This window comes from Montipora foliosa, chromosome 9, assembly GCF_036669935.1.
Source record: "Montipora foliosa isolate CH-2021 chromosome 9, ASM3666993v2, whole genome shotgun sequence".
NCBI classification, from domain to species: Eukaryota; Metazoa; Cnidaria; class Anthozoa; order Scleractinia; family Acroporidae; genus Montipora; species Montipora foliosa.
The window spans coordinates 9774371-9791693 of NC_090877.1; the positions used below are offsets into that span (position 1 = coordinate 9774371).

Consider the following 17323-nt stretch of genomic DNA (forward strand, 5'->3'; position numbering starts at 1 on the left):
TTGTGCAGTTTGGACAAAAACAAATAAGCTAAACTGTGGCTGATCAATATGATCAAATTTTTGTTCCACTGTGTGAAACATAAATAAAATAATTAAAAGCATAAGCCCTGGAACATCCCTTGAAAAATAACAATGACTGTATTTATTGTAAAGGCTTGACTAGCGACACCGCACAGAGAACTTAAAAAATATAGCATAATTATTTCACACTCAAGGATCACTGGCATCTATTTTTGGGGGTCTGAGGGCTTATTTAAAGAAAAAAAAAGATGTGTGGCTGATCTAGCCCTTTTACTCAATCAATTAGTACAGATCAATACAGTAACTCTCTGTTTCATATTGTTTTCAAGGTGTCAGTGTCATATTCCAGCTCTCGGCAAGGTCCCTTTTTGCCTTGTGGCTGTTTCTGCTTAGGTGGCCTCATACACCACAAGCCTTTTTGGAGACATCACCCCCAAGCCGGCCACTTCTGCTGAATAATTTTCATGGTAAAATAGTTGTTAATCTCTCCTACGTGATTCAGTTTTTCATACATGTACTATCTGGCTGTTTCTGTGATTAAAGTTTTTAATTTCACACAGAGTTTGTTTCATTTGTTAACATTATTTTGGGGCTGAGAGTTTGCTTTGTAAATTTCTCCCCCTCATTCTACAGACTAACCCTAACTTTTGTCTATGATTTTTCCTCAGCTCACCATTCACACACACAATATTGCCCTCAAACTACCTGCTAATGTTTTAGTTAGTGGAGAGAAAACCCTTCTTGTAAGGAGGATTCTTCTATCAACACCAATTAAGAAAGCTACAAAGGTTGCTAGGTTAATGGCTGCTTCATGTATTACTATTAAATAACCAATCTTAATTTAACTTGGACAGTTCATCTTTAATTTAATATGGCTCCTTCTTGGGGGACCAGACACAAATGGTAACATAATTATTGTTTAACCACTGTTTGCAAGACATTATATTTTGGTGCGGTATTGTTTCTTGTCGCCTGTTTCCATTATTTTATGTCATCTGTATTTCGTACACAAAGTAGAGGTTTTTGCCATACATTCAGAATCCCCTCACAGGGTTTGTGATTCAAATGCTTAACAACTCTCCAAAATTCCAGTCTTATTGATTGGGTTAAAGAGCCTATAATCCAAAAAAATACATTTATCACTCTCTTGTAAAGGTCATTCAAAAAATGAGGGCAATGGCATTTGTGACCTTGTAATATCTTGTCTCATATTTCCAGTTTAATTTTTTTCATAGATAATTACACAAATTAGAAGATTTGCAATGTCACACTGTATACATAATGTGGAAGGCAGGACTTTTATTTTCATATAATTAATGGTAATAGGTAACAATATTTAGCTCTATTTTCTATTTTGTTTTGAAAATAGCATGTTGCAATTTCTGCTTGTGAGAGCTAACCATAAATAGGCTTACCAAATTCTCTTGACACTGTACAACTCTTCATACTAACTAGTAAGCTATGATGGTATGTCATTTAGCCTGAGGTGCACCCTGGTCAGCCTGTGTTCAGTAAGCTCTCGATAATGACAATAAAAACACTTTCCCCAAATCCCGTGCCGATAATATCTCTGAACAAGACTGATTTCTAAAGACATGATTAAACTTTGCACAACTATTGTACTCACAGTAAGGCACATAATTAGCACAGTAAGGCACATAATTAGCTTTGACTTGATTTACTTTCATTGTTCATTTCAGTTTACAGTGTCCCCAATTAGCGCTCCAGCGCTAGATCGACTAGACACTTAAATAAAGTTCCTTTCCTTTTTTTTTTTTCCTTATCATTCAACTACAGAAAATATTGTGGTAATCAGTGGCGGATCTAGACCTTGAGCTAAGCTAGGGTGGGGGGTTGCTTGCCCTGCTGGCTTTCCTCCTGCGGTAAGGTAGTTTTGAGGTAAATGCAAGCATTGTGATAATTTGGTTCTTTCTTGGTTAGGATTTTGCTATGCCGACCATTTCTTTGGAAGCGGTCATAAGCTGTAATTTTTGTTTTTGAAAAGCCCCAAATTCAAGAAACAACCATGGCCCGAGTACCATATGATAAACTACTTTCTAACTAAGCTTGCCCAAGCCATACTGAGGAATATTGCACCTTGGTCATTTTTGTATGGACCTCGCTGCGCTCCATCTTTAGTTGCACAATGTTCAACCAATATTCCCCAGTATGGCCCTCCAGCTCGGTTAGTAAGAGCTTAATATTTCCAAGTTGTTACTTGTATTTTGACTTGCCTTTTGGGTGACCTACAACACACAGCATGAGTCGTGAAAATACTCACCAGAATAGAAACAAAATGTAAAAAAAACCATGGCTTATAACCTTTTCCATGGAAATGGCTTGTATGGCAAAGTTCTGAACAAGAAAGCACCAATCAAAACACTTGGATTTACCTAAAGACCATAGGTTATAGGAGAGAACCAATCAAGAACAGAGGGGAAATGTTTGTTACACTAACATCAGCTATGTGTCTGGAACATCTGAAGAATGTTTTTCCTCGCTCAAATCAAAAAAGGCGTCTGTGATATCCTGTAAAAATAATTCTTCCAATTCTTCGAGTGAGTCGCCGATCTCAACACTTGCCGCCATTTTGAAAAGGCTTTTTAGTAGACCCCAGTCTACTGCATCACACCTTCTTGCTCGGACCCGCTCGTTTCACCGCCCGGTCTCTTTCCGCCCTGAGCTGGTCCGAGTGTGCATTCAGGTCCGTAGGCAAGTTTTGTTGCGGGAGGGTGCGATCCAAGGAGGAGACGGACCAAACGAGCGCCGGAGGCGCGAGACTCTAGGAAGATCCCTAAAATTAGCTTGTCTGAGACTGCCATTTCGTGCGTTTTGAAGGCAGTATGATATGAAAACAGGCAGCCAAAAGCGAACTTAAAAACGTGGATATTACTCAAACTTTTGATGAACTTCAAAATGGATTTTTTTTGGCCCAGAGACTACTTAACGTATGTATTTTACAGTTTTAGAGAATACAGTGGATGAGCATAAGGAACTGAGTGAAGAAGGCCTCTCTTGTGTCGTGCTGGCTCTGGTACAAGTGTGTAGCCGTTTTAATTTAGAGCACTTTCACTTCATTTTTACTACACAAACAGTGAATCAGAACAGAGCTATACTAACTATATTTTGATCAATTCACTTTTTTCAAATCGTTGGTCAACTAAAAAGTGGACCTCGGGAGCCTTCGGGGGGCTGCGCGCGCACCCGTCGCATCCCCCTTCCCGAGGGGCCTGCTCGACGCCAAGAATTTTAAATGAATTACATCTCTCGGAAGCTCCTTATTTTCTCATCACTTTCAATTTACCACCCAGGCGAATAATGTGAGAAATACATGAAAGATACTGTGCAACGTCAAATAGGAATTCGGGAAAAAAAAAATCCGTGCCCCAGATGGGCTTTGAACCAACGAACCTTTGTGATCTAGTTCGAATGCTATAACCCCAGCTACTGGAGACTGGTAAGCAAGGGTGAAATGTTTGTATGGACTACGATAGCCTGGGACCGGGCCTCGCATAGTCCAATTTTGATGACTCTTAACCGCATCGCGAAGTCATATTTAAGACATATCTGCGATAACAACTCGCTAACTGCATCGCGCAGTCACATTAAAGCCGCGGCTACACAGACAATTTTTTTCCTGCGACTGTTACGCGATTTTTTTTTTTTTTTTTTGAAAATTGTCGCGTCCCCAGCGAACAGTGGCAGCTACACTTTGCGATTCGCATCTGATTGGCTCGATTAACCCCTGGACGCGTCATTGAAATTGTCTCGAATGCAGGGCAAAGTGTTCCAACGCGGCTACACGAGTGACAAAGTGAAACGGCAACTCGGAAAAAAATCCGAGCCCCAGATTTTAGCCCACCGCGGTTAGAGCATCCGTACTAGATCACAGAGGTTCCTGGGTCCAAATCCCATCTGGGGCTCGGATTTTTTTCCGAGTTCCTATTTGACGATACAAAATATCTTTCATGACTTTCAATTTGCCGAACATATCCTTTATACAGTTACTCAGGTATAACGCCGATTCGAGCTAGCGTCGCATCATTTGAATTCGCGCAAATTCAAGGAATAAGCAATCTTTTTTCCATCCTCCATGCAGAAAATAAATAATTTTCAACCCGAAACACCTCGTTCCCAAGTTGTCCGAAATATTTTATGGGAATAGAGATTTGTCTCATTCAGTGCTACTTAGTGGGGGTGGCTTAGGGGGCCTGATTTAGAATAGAGAAAAAAGCCAGGAAGGACAACGGTTGCCTTTAGTCCAAATGGGTAATTCCCATTTTTATTTTTCATTTCATCTTTTGTGTCTGATTATTCATTTATTTACTTATCTTTTTATTTATGTATTTTTCTATTGATTGCGTTAGTGAATTTTTCAGCTTATTGCAAAGATGTGCATCATTCGCCCGACGTTCAACCGATCGAGACCGGCTGCAAGTTTTTTTTAACTGATAGAGTGTGGGCACGTTCTCGGGAAAACCTCGGATTGTATTTGCAGCTGCGATACGGCAAATTAATATTATGTTACTTCAGAAAGAAAATTACCATCCACGATTATAATGGTAAGAATTGGAATATGCACTCTCCTGATAACACTTATTTTTATTACTAAGACCATAATCGTTAAGAAGTTTGATAAAATTGTTCAAATAAACTCTCTGCTTATATAGAAATATATTCGATGAGAAGACACCCCAACCTGAAGTTCCAGGCAAGGAAAATACGAAGTTTAATATATTTTACTGAAGTATGGCGGCGAAAATAACCAGAAATATAATTGTGAGTATTACACTCAGACGCTGGTGTTGTTTTGGACAAGTAAATGAAAAAGCAAAATCGCCAAGTATCATTTTTGTCCTGGCCTTAACTAAGAGAGTATACTCAGTTTGTTACAACAGTGTTTTAGAAATCCTTTTCCTTACCTCCAAAATTTATGAAGTATTCATTTCTAAAACCCAGTTGCTTCCGCATGGCTGTTTTCACAAGGCTGCTCTAGTTTTGTGAAGTACTTCCTGCCCCAATTCACCTCATTTGTTCGATTTTATAAGCTCTGATTTTCGGCTATGGACTCAATTCAAACAGCAACAAATCTCAAAAAAAAAGTTGACATGCAGCCGAACAAAAGAATATTATTCACATAATTTGTTAACAACTACAAGCTTAGACACTTTTCAGTGGAGCTTTCAAATGTACTGTGAGCACTTTTTATGTCTGAAAAGAATCATACTATTCTATATATTTTCCTTATTATATTTTTTTTATTACCCCCGGAACATCGTGAAATGACCTTATCTACCACAAAAGCGAAAATAAATGGCTCTTATATCATTGTTTATTCGCTTGAAAAGACTCTTAAGGGATTATAAGGAGTCCCAGACGGTTTTACTAATAAAAAAGTGCCTGCCACAAACGACTGATCGTCTTCTTTTCGCTTAATTAATAACTTTCAAACCACCAAATTTATAAGTTGGCCTTCATGGCTGATGCGGTCATATTTCATATTGTGCAACCAGCGGTCAGTTCAGATGTCATCAAAACACCTCTTGTCCATCAAGCAATCAAACGATAGAAATACTTTAAGGTGCTTTAAGGACCTGCTGGTCGGGAGATACGTGTTCATTACACAGCGTCTTAGGAAATAAAGACGGCATGGCTGCAGGAGTCCGTGCTATCGTTAATTCTTAGCCGGGGGGTCATTCAAAAGAACATAATTTATCCCATGCAAGATTTTACTAGGATTGTAAAAAAAAATAACAAAGATGAATGTTGTTACGTGTCGTCATGATCTTGCATGAGCTCGAACGACAACCTTGTTGAAATTAACTGAAAGAAAAAGACTTAAAAATTAAAAATTTCACTGGCAGAAATGTTCTTTCGGCGAAGAAGTCAGTCGTAAATCTGATCAGACCCTGATTTTGCAAATCAAGAAATTCTTCCATGCGGCTTCGTCGTAACATTCCTTTTTTTTTTCTTTCTTAGACTTTCACTGTATGACTGATTCTGGCTTTGCTGCAACCGATTTTTGTTGGAATCAAAGACGACGGAAGATCAGATTTAAATGCTTTACGGTGGATCATAAAGGAGAACATTTTCCAAAGAAAGCTTGTCTGCGAATTTTAATATTTTAAACTGAAAGTAAAAGGCAAAATATTAAACTCAAATTCTTTGTTCCTGAATGGAAGCTCTCTGATTGCGATAACAGGAAGCAATGAATAAAAAAACCTCTCAGTGGAAGATCACGGACTGATATTTTAAAAAGTGAGAGAGAGCTTATATAAAGAGCAAAGGACATACTCTCCTTACCTTATCCAAGAAAAACGAAATTTTTTAGCTCTTGTTGCTTTCATCAGAACCACCCTTATGTGAGGCTCGTTTTAAAATCTATTTCTCGGTTCTCATAAAAAAAAAACACTCCTTCAGTCGGTAATCTAAAAAAAGAAGGAGCGTTGCCATGTTTGTAAAGTGAATTTCAATTTAATTTTCTTCTCCGAGGATAAACTCTAGCGCTAGTTTTTATGAGAAAACCGTGACAAATTGAATTGAGAGCTCGACTCCTGCATGCTTCACATGTCCACATGTGTTTTGTAAGTCGTACTTTATACGACGGTACTCAATGGGAAATCACCCTGTCACATTTTTCAAGCGGAATACTGCCGACATTGAAAAATCAAAGAGTCCGGCGCTTTTATTGTAAACTAAACCTTATCTCTAGTATATGTCCTTTTCCATGTTCGTGATTCCTTTATTTAAAACAAAAAAAGCAGCAAGAGGTTTGTAATTGCAAGCAATCAGTAAAAAGCGATATTTCAATATTTAATACGATAAGATTAAAAAGTATATAGAACAATTGTAGACATACTTAAACATTGAAACAAAGTCACGAATTCGTGGCTGGCTTGCTTCGCCTTTCGTGAGGTGGCAGAACTTTCAAAATCAAAGCATTCAGGGATTCAATTTTAAAGCCAGCTTTAATTTTTCACCGAGTGAACTAGACAACTCGAATGGTCTCATGGACAAAAACAGAAAGAAACTCTAGTCCAGGCGGGAAAGATTACAGGCATCGAACAGTAATGTACCACTGGCGCTTGACCCAATCCGTTCCTCTCCCATTTTTTTTTTTTTTTTTTTAATTTTGCAAATTTACTAAGTATTGATTGTTGGATCAAGCAGAGTATCCGGACGATACCTGATTCGCTAAGAAAGGTAATCGGTTACAAAATACACGCCGAATAGCTCGTGTCGTGTGGAGAAAACAGTTACCTACCAGAAATTGGTCCGTTTTGAAATGAGTCTTCTTGTATTTTGCGTTAAATTTGCAAATTAAAGTATTGATGTTTGTTTCCAGCAGAGTATTTGGAAGAAATTCGATTCGCTAAGAAAGTCTAACGGTTTCAAAATACATGCTGAATGGCTCATGTCGTGTGGAGAAAACATGATCCCAGTTACCTACCTCGAATTGTTCCGTTTTGGTTTAAATCGCGTCCGCAAGTGTTTTCGAGCTCGCCGCGAGTGGATGAAAACAAGACGAGTAGTTTCGCCTTAAACTGACTCCTCGAAAATTAACAAAGTAACTGGGTCTACCAGCAATATTTTCCGTGTTATTAAACAACCTTTGAAGATGGGAAATAAACGCAGAGTCCTGAGGCCGGAAATTAAAGGAACAGTGAATATCCAATAAAGAAGGGCTTGGGGAGGCATTGAATCTATTTATACCCGCAGCCAATCAAAAGCTATTTTATACACAAACCCTTGCGGCTTCATTCACTTTGCAATAACAGGAACACTACGAAAATTCAGTAGGAAATAGTTATTGCTTGAAGACTTGGTTTACCGTGTTATGATTCAGTTCAAACCATTTAAAAATTATTCTTATGAAATCAACCCCAATTTTCGGATCGACGGTCGGTCTTTCTTCGGTTAACTAGCAGTTCTCGTGTGAATTAAGAACCTGTGACCGTCTGTCATTTGAATAACCTTGTCACTTAAGGAAGCGTTTGAATAACATGCGCGGAAATAGACACGCATGCAGAAGGATTGGAATTCAAAGGCGCCATTTCATTTATCCTTCGAATAACAGTGATGCACTGAAACTCGGATTGATTTTATGCAAACTTGCACATAGAAAATGATATAATATTTACAAGAAAGTCTATAATATTATGAATTACGCACATTGTATATTTCAGTCCTTCGAATCTCTCAGTTAATTTTCATGTTTTCAGAAAAGAAAAAACAATTCCACGTCACAATTTTGTAAAACAAATTTCTATAAATGACGCAATCCATACGCAACCTTTCGTCCAGAGTTACCTTAATTTTCTCAGTCCCAGCCTTGTTTTCGACGGCGCTACCAAAGGGAATAAAACTTTGAACGGATTAAAATCTCAAAATTAAAATTGATCCGACAGCTGAAGCCTAGTTTGAATAGACAAATCAAATCCTATGTCGCGAAACTATTCCCATCGGGAATTACCTCATATAAAATATGCGTCTAGCGGATGGTACCCTAATACCCTGCTGATGACTTAATGTCAAAAAAGTTTGGTTTTTTACCTTTTTAAAAAATAAATAAATAAATGAAAAATACTAATAATAAATCTTGTAAAGAGATTGTTTTCTTAGATTTCAGCCTTAAGTCCATTTAAATAATTTGTCAATCAATGGATAACCTTATGTTGCAAGAGAACTTTTCCACCTTTTAATAAACTGTTGTATAGATGTTTAATAACCCTTTTTCCTCCAAGTAATGCGTTTCCATTCATCCCAATTCGCACAGAGAACTTAATTCTATCCGGTTTTTATTCTCCTAATATTTCATTAGCATAACGCAGCTGTCTGGATTTCTTATTGTTTTAGTATATTTGCTTTGAAAACAAAAAAAAACTTGCAAGAAACACACCATAGAATAAACCCTTTTGCAAACGTTGTTTGTAAAAACAAAACGATTTGATTTTTTCAAGAAGCCACAACACACTTGTGCAGGTTTTATTGAAATGAAGCTCAGTCTTGAATATCTAATTAAGCACTCCATTGGAGCTAGCAAAACACCAAGAAAATGCTCAAGTTAAATATATTCCACAGCTTAGATAGGATGATTGTCTAGCGATGCCCGCCAGCTTGTTTTAAAAACTGAATGCAAAACAGTCTTTGATATATCGCGTCTGCGCATGAGTTTGGAAGCATTCCAAGCGCTTGTCTTTAATACAACTGTTTGTAGTTTGGCGGGGTTTTCTTTTTTGTTGTTGTTGTTTTTTTCATATATATATATACATATATATATGAAAAAAACAACAACAACAAAAAAGAAAACCCCGCCAAACTACAAACAGTTGTATTAAATATATATATATATATATATATATAGACATGTTTTTCGTTGACGATGCCGTCCTAGATCTTAAGGTCTCTAAGGACAACTGGTAAAGATGAGGCCCCAATCGACTGAAATAAGCCGCGCACTCTAAGATTAAAGATAAATTAATAAAGATCCTATACATCACGGTTTAACAAATCTTAAGAAGTAGTATCTGATTACTTGTAAGGCCAACCATTTTCTTTTTATTTAAATCAACGATTTCCCGTATTTTATTCTTTCTGATAAAACTTGATTAATACCTGATCGCCGAAGGCGGCAACTTAAATAAATGAAAAGAACTTGGAAGGAGCTACATGAACGCGATTAGATTCTGGGCTTTTAAGTGATATTTTAGTCACGAAAAAGGGCCAAAACGGTTCGATTCAATGTTCTTTACTACGTATAGATGTCATTTCTAACTTAACAGACAAAGTAGTGTCTTCGCTTGAGTAGACTGTGTTAGCAGTTAAATTGTTTTAAACAGTATTACTCGAAGTGCAAATCGATGAGATTAAAACGAATGATAGAACTTTACTTCATCGTTTGCAATTTGTTGTTTCATCACTGAGTTGATAGACCATACATTTTGAAGTTGAATGCAGACATATCATCGGTGAAAAGTTACAGGGAAGGAAGGGATCTAGACTATTTTCTACGTCTTAAAGTAGTACTATGACCAAAAAATCAATTCTTCGTTTTTTTTGGATTTCAAAACTGTGTTAACTAAACGCTAAGTGACCCAAGATTTAAGCCCTGATTTGAAAAAGACACTTGTTTATTTTGACTGGACTTTTCCTATTTAATGGTCCGCCATTACCAACTTTGAAATCTTGAGAGAGCTGGATCGAGGAGAAATTGACGTCAAATTGCAATGCGTGTGTACGCGGCCGATAAGCAGTACGGGAATTTCGTGTGTTGCATATAAAATAAGCTGCGTTTACACGCTGAAATTTTAAGCCAGTGAGTAAATGACGTTACTTTCCCTAGATCAAACTCTATGAAGTCCAATCGGTCAGTTTTGAACGCGAGTAATAACGGACCGTGAAATCCAAAACGTACACTCGAAGCCTTTGGATAAAAATCTAAGCTTCAAATTTTGCCATTCTGGAGTTACGCAAACACACTTTCAAAATCTGAAGAGATTTATTGATTACAGTACCACTTTAAAGAAACCGCTAAGATCCCAACAGAATGGATGACAATCGGAAGAAAATAGCAAATCTAATAAGGAAGATATTGCCCCCGTATCCTCCCTTAATTTCGTTCTTTCGTAGAAAAGGTGTTTAAAATTACATACCTCAGAGACACATATACAGTGCATCCTCTGTGGACGATATTGCACCAAAATGACGGCTACAAATATCCTGGAACCCTATTAAATTCATTCATGCAATCACGGTTGGTCTGAAAAAAGGCAGTTGAAAGCACATTCAGGAAGTATTTATCTGGGTTGGCAGTGTCATTACACGTGTTGTATGTTACTTCGAAAGTAATTAGCGAATAGGCCTTTTGCAACTAACGATCACATGGTACAAAACCCGCCATGCTGGAGGTCAAGCTCATTATTATTCCCCCACTGGGACATTAAAACAAAGGTAAGTCAAGCTTGACTGGTTCAGGTCTGTTTTAATGTCCCAGTGGGGGAATAATAATGAGCTTGCCTTCCAGCAAAAGGCCTATGGCTTTGGTTTATGATTACTTCATTCAGTGATTGGTTCAAAGTTCTCGCGTTACTTTTTTAAGCAATCAGAAGTGAAACCAAAACCAATCGTGGCTCGCGCGTGCACATTTTCCCGCGCTTTGAGTCGGCTACGTGTAATTACTTCGAGTTTTGATTGGTTTGCCGGATTGTCTCTGTCCTTTTTGATTGGCTAAAGTAATTACTTTGGTTTTGGTTTTACGACACTCGATTGAAACTCGCTCTATGTTATTTAAGAAATAGAAAACATGTACCGTATTTCTATAGAGTTATAGAAACACGAGTGAAAGTTTGGGAGAACGAGAACGAAAGTTTGGGGAACACGAGCCGCAGGCGAGTGTTTCTATAACTCGATAGAAACACGGAGTACATGTTTTCTATTTCTTTTAGAAAACAACGCGACGAGAAAAAGGAAAACAACTTGTTAACTCTAATTATCAAAATGTAAATTCTCTTTGCTCGCGCCATCACTACGTCAACAGCTCGCACTAGTTCTGTGTCTCCATCGAGTTATAGAAACACCATTTTTAACCAATCAGGGCGCGTATTTTCTTAGGACTGTTTTCTTAATGTTATATGTTATACGTGTTATACATGTTATTAAAAACTGGATCATTGGATAATGCAATTCGAGAGTTTTGATTGGCTAAGCCATCATGTTATGAGCCATTATACCATGATCTACAAACACGGCAAGCATACGTGTTAATTTTGGGCCTTTTTATTTTTATTGTAGTCTAGTTTTCTATATTTTGGGGGCGTTTTTAATAAAACAATTATTCCACTCGCGCTTGTTCGAAATGAGGTGATTATAGCCAACTCGGCGCTACGCGCCTCGTTGGCTATCTATCATCTCATATCCAACGCACGCTCATGGAATAATTGTTAATTATACCCTCTCTCTTTTCGGGGGAGTTGAGGAGACAAAAATCATTTAGAGGCAGCATCAGCATTACAAAATCAAGGGATTGCAATCTTGGAGATATCTGATAAAAACAATCAATTGTTACCCAAAAACGAAAAAAGCTTGCGACATTTTATAAACAAGTTATAGGGTTCATAATCTCAAATTAGTCATTCCTTCTTCCTTTGCTTATGCTAAGTGGTGACAGTCTATATAATTGACCAGAAATCGTTATCTCTCTCATATGGCCTTGGCCCATCAGGTTACGGTAGTCTAAATTTGGTACACAGGGCTCACCAAACAATGACCAGTGAAACAGGGGTTTTATTGATCACAAAGCCTCTGATTGCTACGCCACCCAGTGTACATTCGCAAAACGCAAGCAAGTATGGAAGCCATAACTTTCTCATGTAATCTTCATTCCTTTGGATTCTTCGTGTACTGTGGCAATATTATTATGTGGTGTGGTTTTAATTATGTGGTGAGGTTTTGTCATTATGTGGTGTGGTTTTGACATTATGTGGTAAGGTTTTGTCATTATGTGAAGAGATTTGATGGTTACGTATTGTGTTTCCATCATGATCTGTTGAGGTCTTCGTTTGACGTGCTGTGTTTATAATCGCATAAGGGGCGAAACTCGATGTCATAAAAGAACCTCACCACATAAAATGTAAACACAGTATACGTCAAAGGAAGACCTCAACATGTCACGATGGAAACACAACAAGTAATCATCAAACCTCGTCACATAATGACAAAACCTCACCACATAATGACAAAACTACACCACATAATGCCAAAACCACACCACAAGAAACTTCTAGACCAAAAGAATAAAGAATGCTTAAGAAAGTCACGGCTGTTCATACGCAAGGCTTTCGTTTATGGACTTCTAGTGCTGAGTTCTGATTGGTTATTTCAGTGTCAAGTTGTTTAGCATTGAAGTGTCGATATCTCTTATTTGGCTTAGCCAATCAAATACAGGTCTCGTCAAACAAATGCCAGTGAGATAAGGTCAGATGAAGACAATGTCTCTGATTGGTCCGTAACCAAGTTGCCTCATGGGATTGACTGATCGTGTTAAATGCAAAATTATTGATTAGGGAATGAACAAGCAATATCGTCATGTTTTTTTCCCAAAAAAACACTTAGCAGTAGCCGTCTTAATTAAAAATAGATCATAATAAACTGGTACGCCGCATTCCATAAAGAACGAGACTTCTACGTTATGATGGACTTCTGCAGAATTTAATTGAATAATGGATTGGATAGTTAGGTTTTAAGTGACCATATTGTTTATTTCATTCAAAATTCCCTTCGATCACACCAAAACAAAACTGGTTATTTCCTAGAAAAGGCAAAACAGCAAATGAAATACTCCGAGATAAAGGCCCAGTCATACAGGCAAAATTTTTCAGGCAAATTGTCGCGCAACAATGTTGCGTTGCAAGTTGAGATGGTTTGTTGCGCGTATTACCACCTTCTTGCGAAACAAATTATTATGTTGCAAAAAGTAAACGTCGCTTTTACGTTTTGCAGCACGAAGATTTGAGCAGTACATCAAAGTGTCACAACATTATATTCTTATTTTACAAAAGAAAAAAACCAAGCGTGCCGGTTGCCGGTATAACCAGTCTTGGGGACATAAACCGTTATAAGACGTGATCGTCTGAAAGCCATCAAATTTATATTTGTGCGTAAATGACTCGTGGCGAATGCGCATTTAATATTGGCCTGTATTTGTATCCAGCGAAACCTTCGAATGGGAACCGAACGAAAGTAAGGGAAGATGAGGAGCAGTTCCCGTTTGATTGTTTGCTAAAAACCTAAGCGATCCTCGAGGTTACGGGTACTGTGTGCCAAAATTTATGATCAGATATATGTGCGGCCAATCATCATGAACTGAACAGTTTCACATGCAGAAACGTAACTGTTCGGAAATGAAAACATGAATACATGAAATAGACCAATATGAAGAAAAGGCAAATACACCACAGATATATTATTTTCATCTTCCTTATTTAGCATTTCCCCGTGTTAGAAAGGTTGGATTTTGCGTGAGAATTTGTGAAATTGTAACATGAATTAGTTTAGAAAATACGAGAGTCCTTAAGAAATAGGTCGATGCGACCAATTTCAATTTTGCATAAGGATGAAGCAAGGGATTGTAACAAATGCTTCAAAAAGTTATTAACGCTGCTTTTCCGCCGGCAAGCTATTTCTTAATTAAAGGAAGTTTTCACGTGACACGAGGTGGTTTTCATGTAGCCAACATACTAGCGACAACTTACCGCCTTGCGTGGAGATAACGAGTTTTCGCTTTAAGCTTTCGAAATAAACACTCGGCTTCGAATTCACAGATCATCTCTTGTTGTGACAAGAGATAATGAAAGCTTTCCAAAACGTGCGCAAATATACGCCCAAAAATGCAGGTGATTCGACAGGAAGTCAAAGATAACTGGCCCGAATTGAAGCCATACGGCTCCTTGATCACTTAGATGCGATGACAACACACTTATGATTGATATTTGCAAACAAAACGACGTTTAACTGTCAAAAGACAGCGCAAACCTGCTACGATGGCAACAAGATGACTTGGAAATCTCAGTTTCAGCAAACGATCCAACGGTCAATACGTGACCTATTGAAATTGAAACTGTTCAACAAATCACCTGCTGCAAAGCTTTCTTCGGCAAAACGTAAATTTGCCCGAAGCTACGGTAAAACTACTTTCGTCTCATCATTGTCTGCGTCGAGGGCGGGGCAAATGAACGAAATATTTATTACCATCGTTAGGGTTGAAAAGAAATAAAAGAAAAATGTATACTAACTATGTACTCACAAGTCACGAAAATATAGAATGGTGTGTTGTTAAGTCTTTTACGCCGTAGCTTTTATATTACATTTTTCCTAAAGGGAAAGCGTAAATTTGGGCACATCGAAATTCATTCGAAGGAAAATGTAGTTTACTAAAAGCAATGTGACTATTCTTGCTCTCGGTCGAGGCTACCAGAATAGCTTCTCAGGGAAAAAACAATGTACCCAGTGAAAAATGTGTTACTGAACGACTACACCAGCGCCTTCGCGGGTAATCTTTCCAAACTTGGCAGAATTATCTCCGATCAAAACGATCAAAAAGGGTCAATATTTAAAGACATTGCTAGATGTACCATGACTTGTCACCTTAAGCGAGTCAAATGAAATCAATTAACTCCCGGAAGAATATCAAATTTTAAAAAAAGGTTGATAACAATGGCTTCGCACGACCTGCAATGCTCTGTGATTCAACTGAGTCTGGTCTTTAACGTTCCATTGACAATCCGATACGACCCGGCGTAACAAAAAAGTGATTCTGTCTTCCCAATAGAATCGAGTTGAATCTCTACAATACAGAATACCAAAAATGATATTGATACAACAAGTGGAAACCACCACAGACAACTCAAGCGAAACAAACCACACCATGTATCTTGACTAGCGTTTCTTGGATCTCAGTCTGTCAAGTTGCGTTGACGACGAGTCATTTTCGGTAATCATCATCGCAAGCTTTCCGTTTTTCACACGCAGGCTGTTCAAAATTGTAAACGTCGCACCATATACGTACGAGCAAAAAGGCAAAAAATTGAGAAGTTGTGTTAACCTTAGAGACCGCTTGCGGGCTAGCACAGCTTTATTCGTGCCATAACTCAGGGAATAAAACTCAAGATGGTCTAGTGACAGACCGATTATGACAGACCGCTCACTCTTTTCGGGGTCTAGAACCCGGTCTAGAAATCTCCCGTCCTCAAGATTTACTTGGTTTCTTATTTACCTGTAAGAGTAATTATCCTTCTTCTCAATGAACGGAACAGAAATGTGCAGTATTCCTTCTTATGGTCCGCCAGGCTGCGTGTTATGCCTTTCGTGGAACCCCTCATCCGCAAGGCCAGGCCTAATTTGACTTTTTATATAATTTAAAGCCCTGTGTAACTATCTAAATATTTCTCATAAACGCCCAAATGTAGTATCCTTGAAAAGCCTGAAAACTGACTCTTATCAAAATGATCTCTTAACTCTAAAGTGCTTTTAATAAATTAACGTGAGGATCATATATAATACCCTCGCGTCTACAGTGCAAATCACAGAAAAACCATCATGATAACAAATATCTTTTCGACATTCCGGCACCGGTTATATAAGAGTTGATTGTTCCTTGCTGTTGACAAATGCTAAAAAACACCAAGAGGTCAGATCATTTCATTTACTTTCAAAACCCGCTCTTGTAAATGGAAAGAAAAAAAAAGGATTTTCCTTCGTTGTCCATCTACGTTTTTAAATACGTGCTTTTTTACTTCTTTAATAAAGCCTTGGGATAAAGCGGTATCAACTCTAATGCATAAATTCGCGCCATTAAAATGCTGAGTATGTACCGTTTCATGATAGCTCTAAACAATAGGTATTGCAGGAGCAGACATGATGTCTTTCAGCCCGGCACAGCAAATGGACTTGCAAGTTTATGTTAATTTTTTTTTAAATCTACAAGTTTAGTTTTCATATAACGGATTGCAGCCTATATTCTTAGTACGCGGTTTCCATCACTTAATGTTATTGAAATTTCGAAAACAAATATCTCGGTTGCATTCGATCGACTTGACTCAAGAGAAGACATATTCTGCCGTCGATTTTTCTTTTATCGTATTACATAAGTTTAAGGTAGACACAAGTTTTTCGTTCGACATTGCTTTGAAATAAGTTAACATCACTCTCATCTGTTTCCCTTTTAATCATCACGAATAGAAACTGATTTGCACGCTACATCACGCTTTAAATCTCAATGTCATTATTTACCGTACATTTCGAATACTCGAAAACACTGAAAACAACAGTCAAAGAAATAATTCGAAATTTGCCATAAATTGACAGGCAATATACCGGATCCTTTTAGATCTAATACCCTAAGTAGTATCAATGAGATCACAGGCGACAACTGCCAAACAACAATTGCAAGCTAACCATTTATCTTACCTCAGTGTTATGGAGCGGCAGTTTCAAATCGCTGCTTCTTCGCACCTCTGAAAGAAATAAGGTAGAAAATTGTTCTCAATAGAACGAAATATAAATAAGGCCATATGAATATTTATAGTCTCCTTCTGACGTATTTGACAATGTCAAATATATGATATTTTTTTTCAAAAAGGGATACGTTTATTTAAACATTGGCCGTCTAGCCCTTGTAAGTCAACAGAGATACCTGTGAAGTGCTACCTTAAAAATCCATCTAGCGTTGGCCCTAGTAATGGAAATGTTGCCCTGAAAATATTTTGGTTTTGAAGATTGCCCCAATTTGCCACAACATCAACCATTC

General features: G+C 37.8%; 1 protein-coding gene and 1 long non-coding RNA gene across 11 annotated transcripts in view; one reads left to right on the forward strand and one right to left on the reverse strand.

Annotated features, from left to right (window-relative positions):
• Nucleotides 1-17067, reverse strand: part of LOC137971032 (atrial natriuretic peptide receptor 1-like) — a 62748-nt gene extending 45681 nt beyond the window's left edge. Inside the window, exons 1-2 of one of the 10 annotated variants that reach the window (XM_068817738.1) lie at nucleotides 16984-17067; nucleotides 10674-10780 (exon numbers count right to left, since the gene is read on the reverse strand). The gene's annotated coding sequence lies outside the window, so the exon portion shown is untranslated. Of the gene's footprint in view, nucleotides 1-7471; nucleotides 7620-8331; nucleotides 8352-10673; nucleotides 10781-14270; nucleotides 14503-15790; nucleotides 15955-16983 lie in introns of those variants that run through there. The other 9 variants (XM_068817740.1, XM_068817743.1, XM_068817741.1 and 6 more) reach the window with 9 other exon arrangements.
• Nucleotides 4459-6355, forward strand: LOC137971041 (uncharacterized). Its single transcript, XR_011116907.1, has 3 exons — nucleotides 4459-4583; nucleotides 4692-4800; nucleotides 6001-6355. It is a non-coding gene; the product is annotated as an uncharacterized lncRNA (long non-coding RNA).
• Nucleotides 17068-17323: the final 256 nt, after the last annotated feature.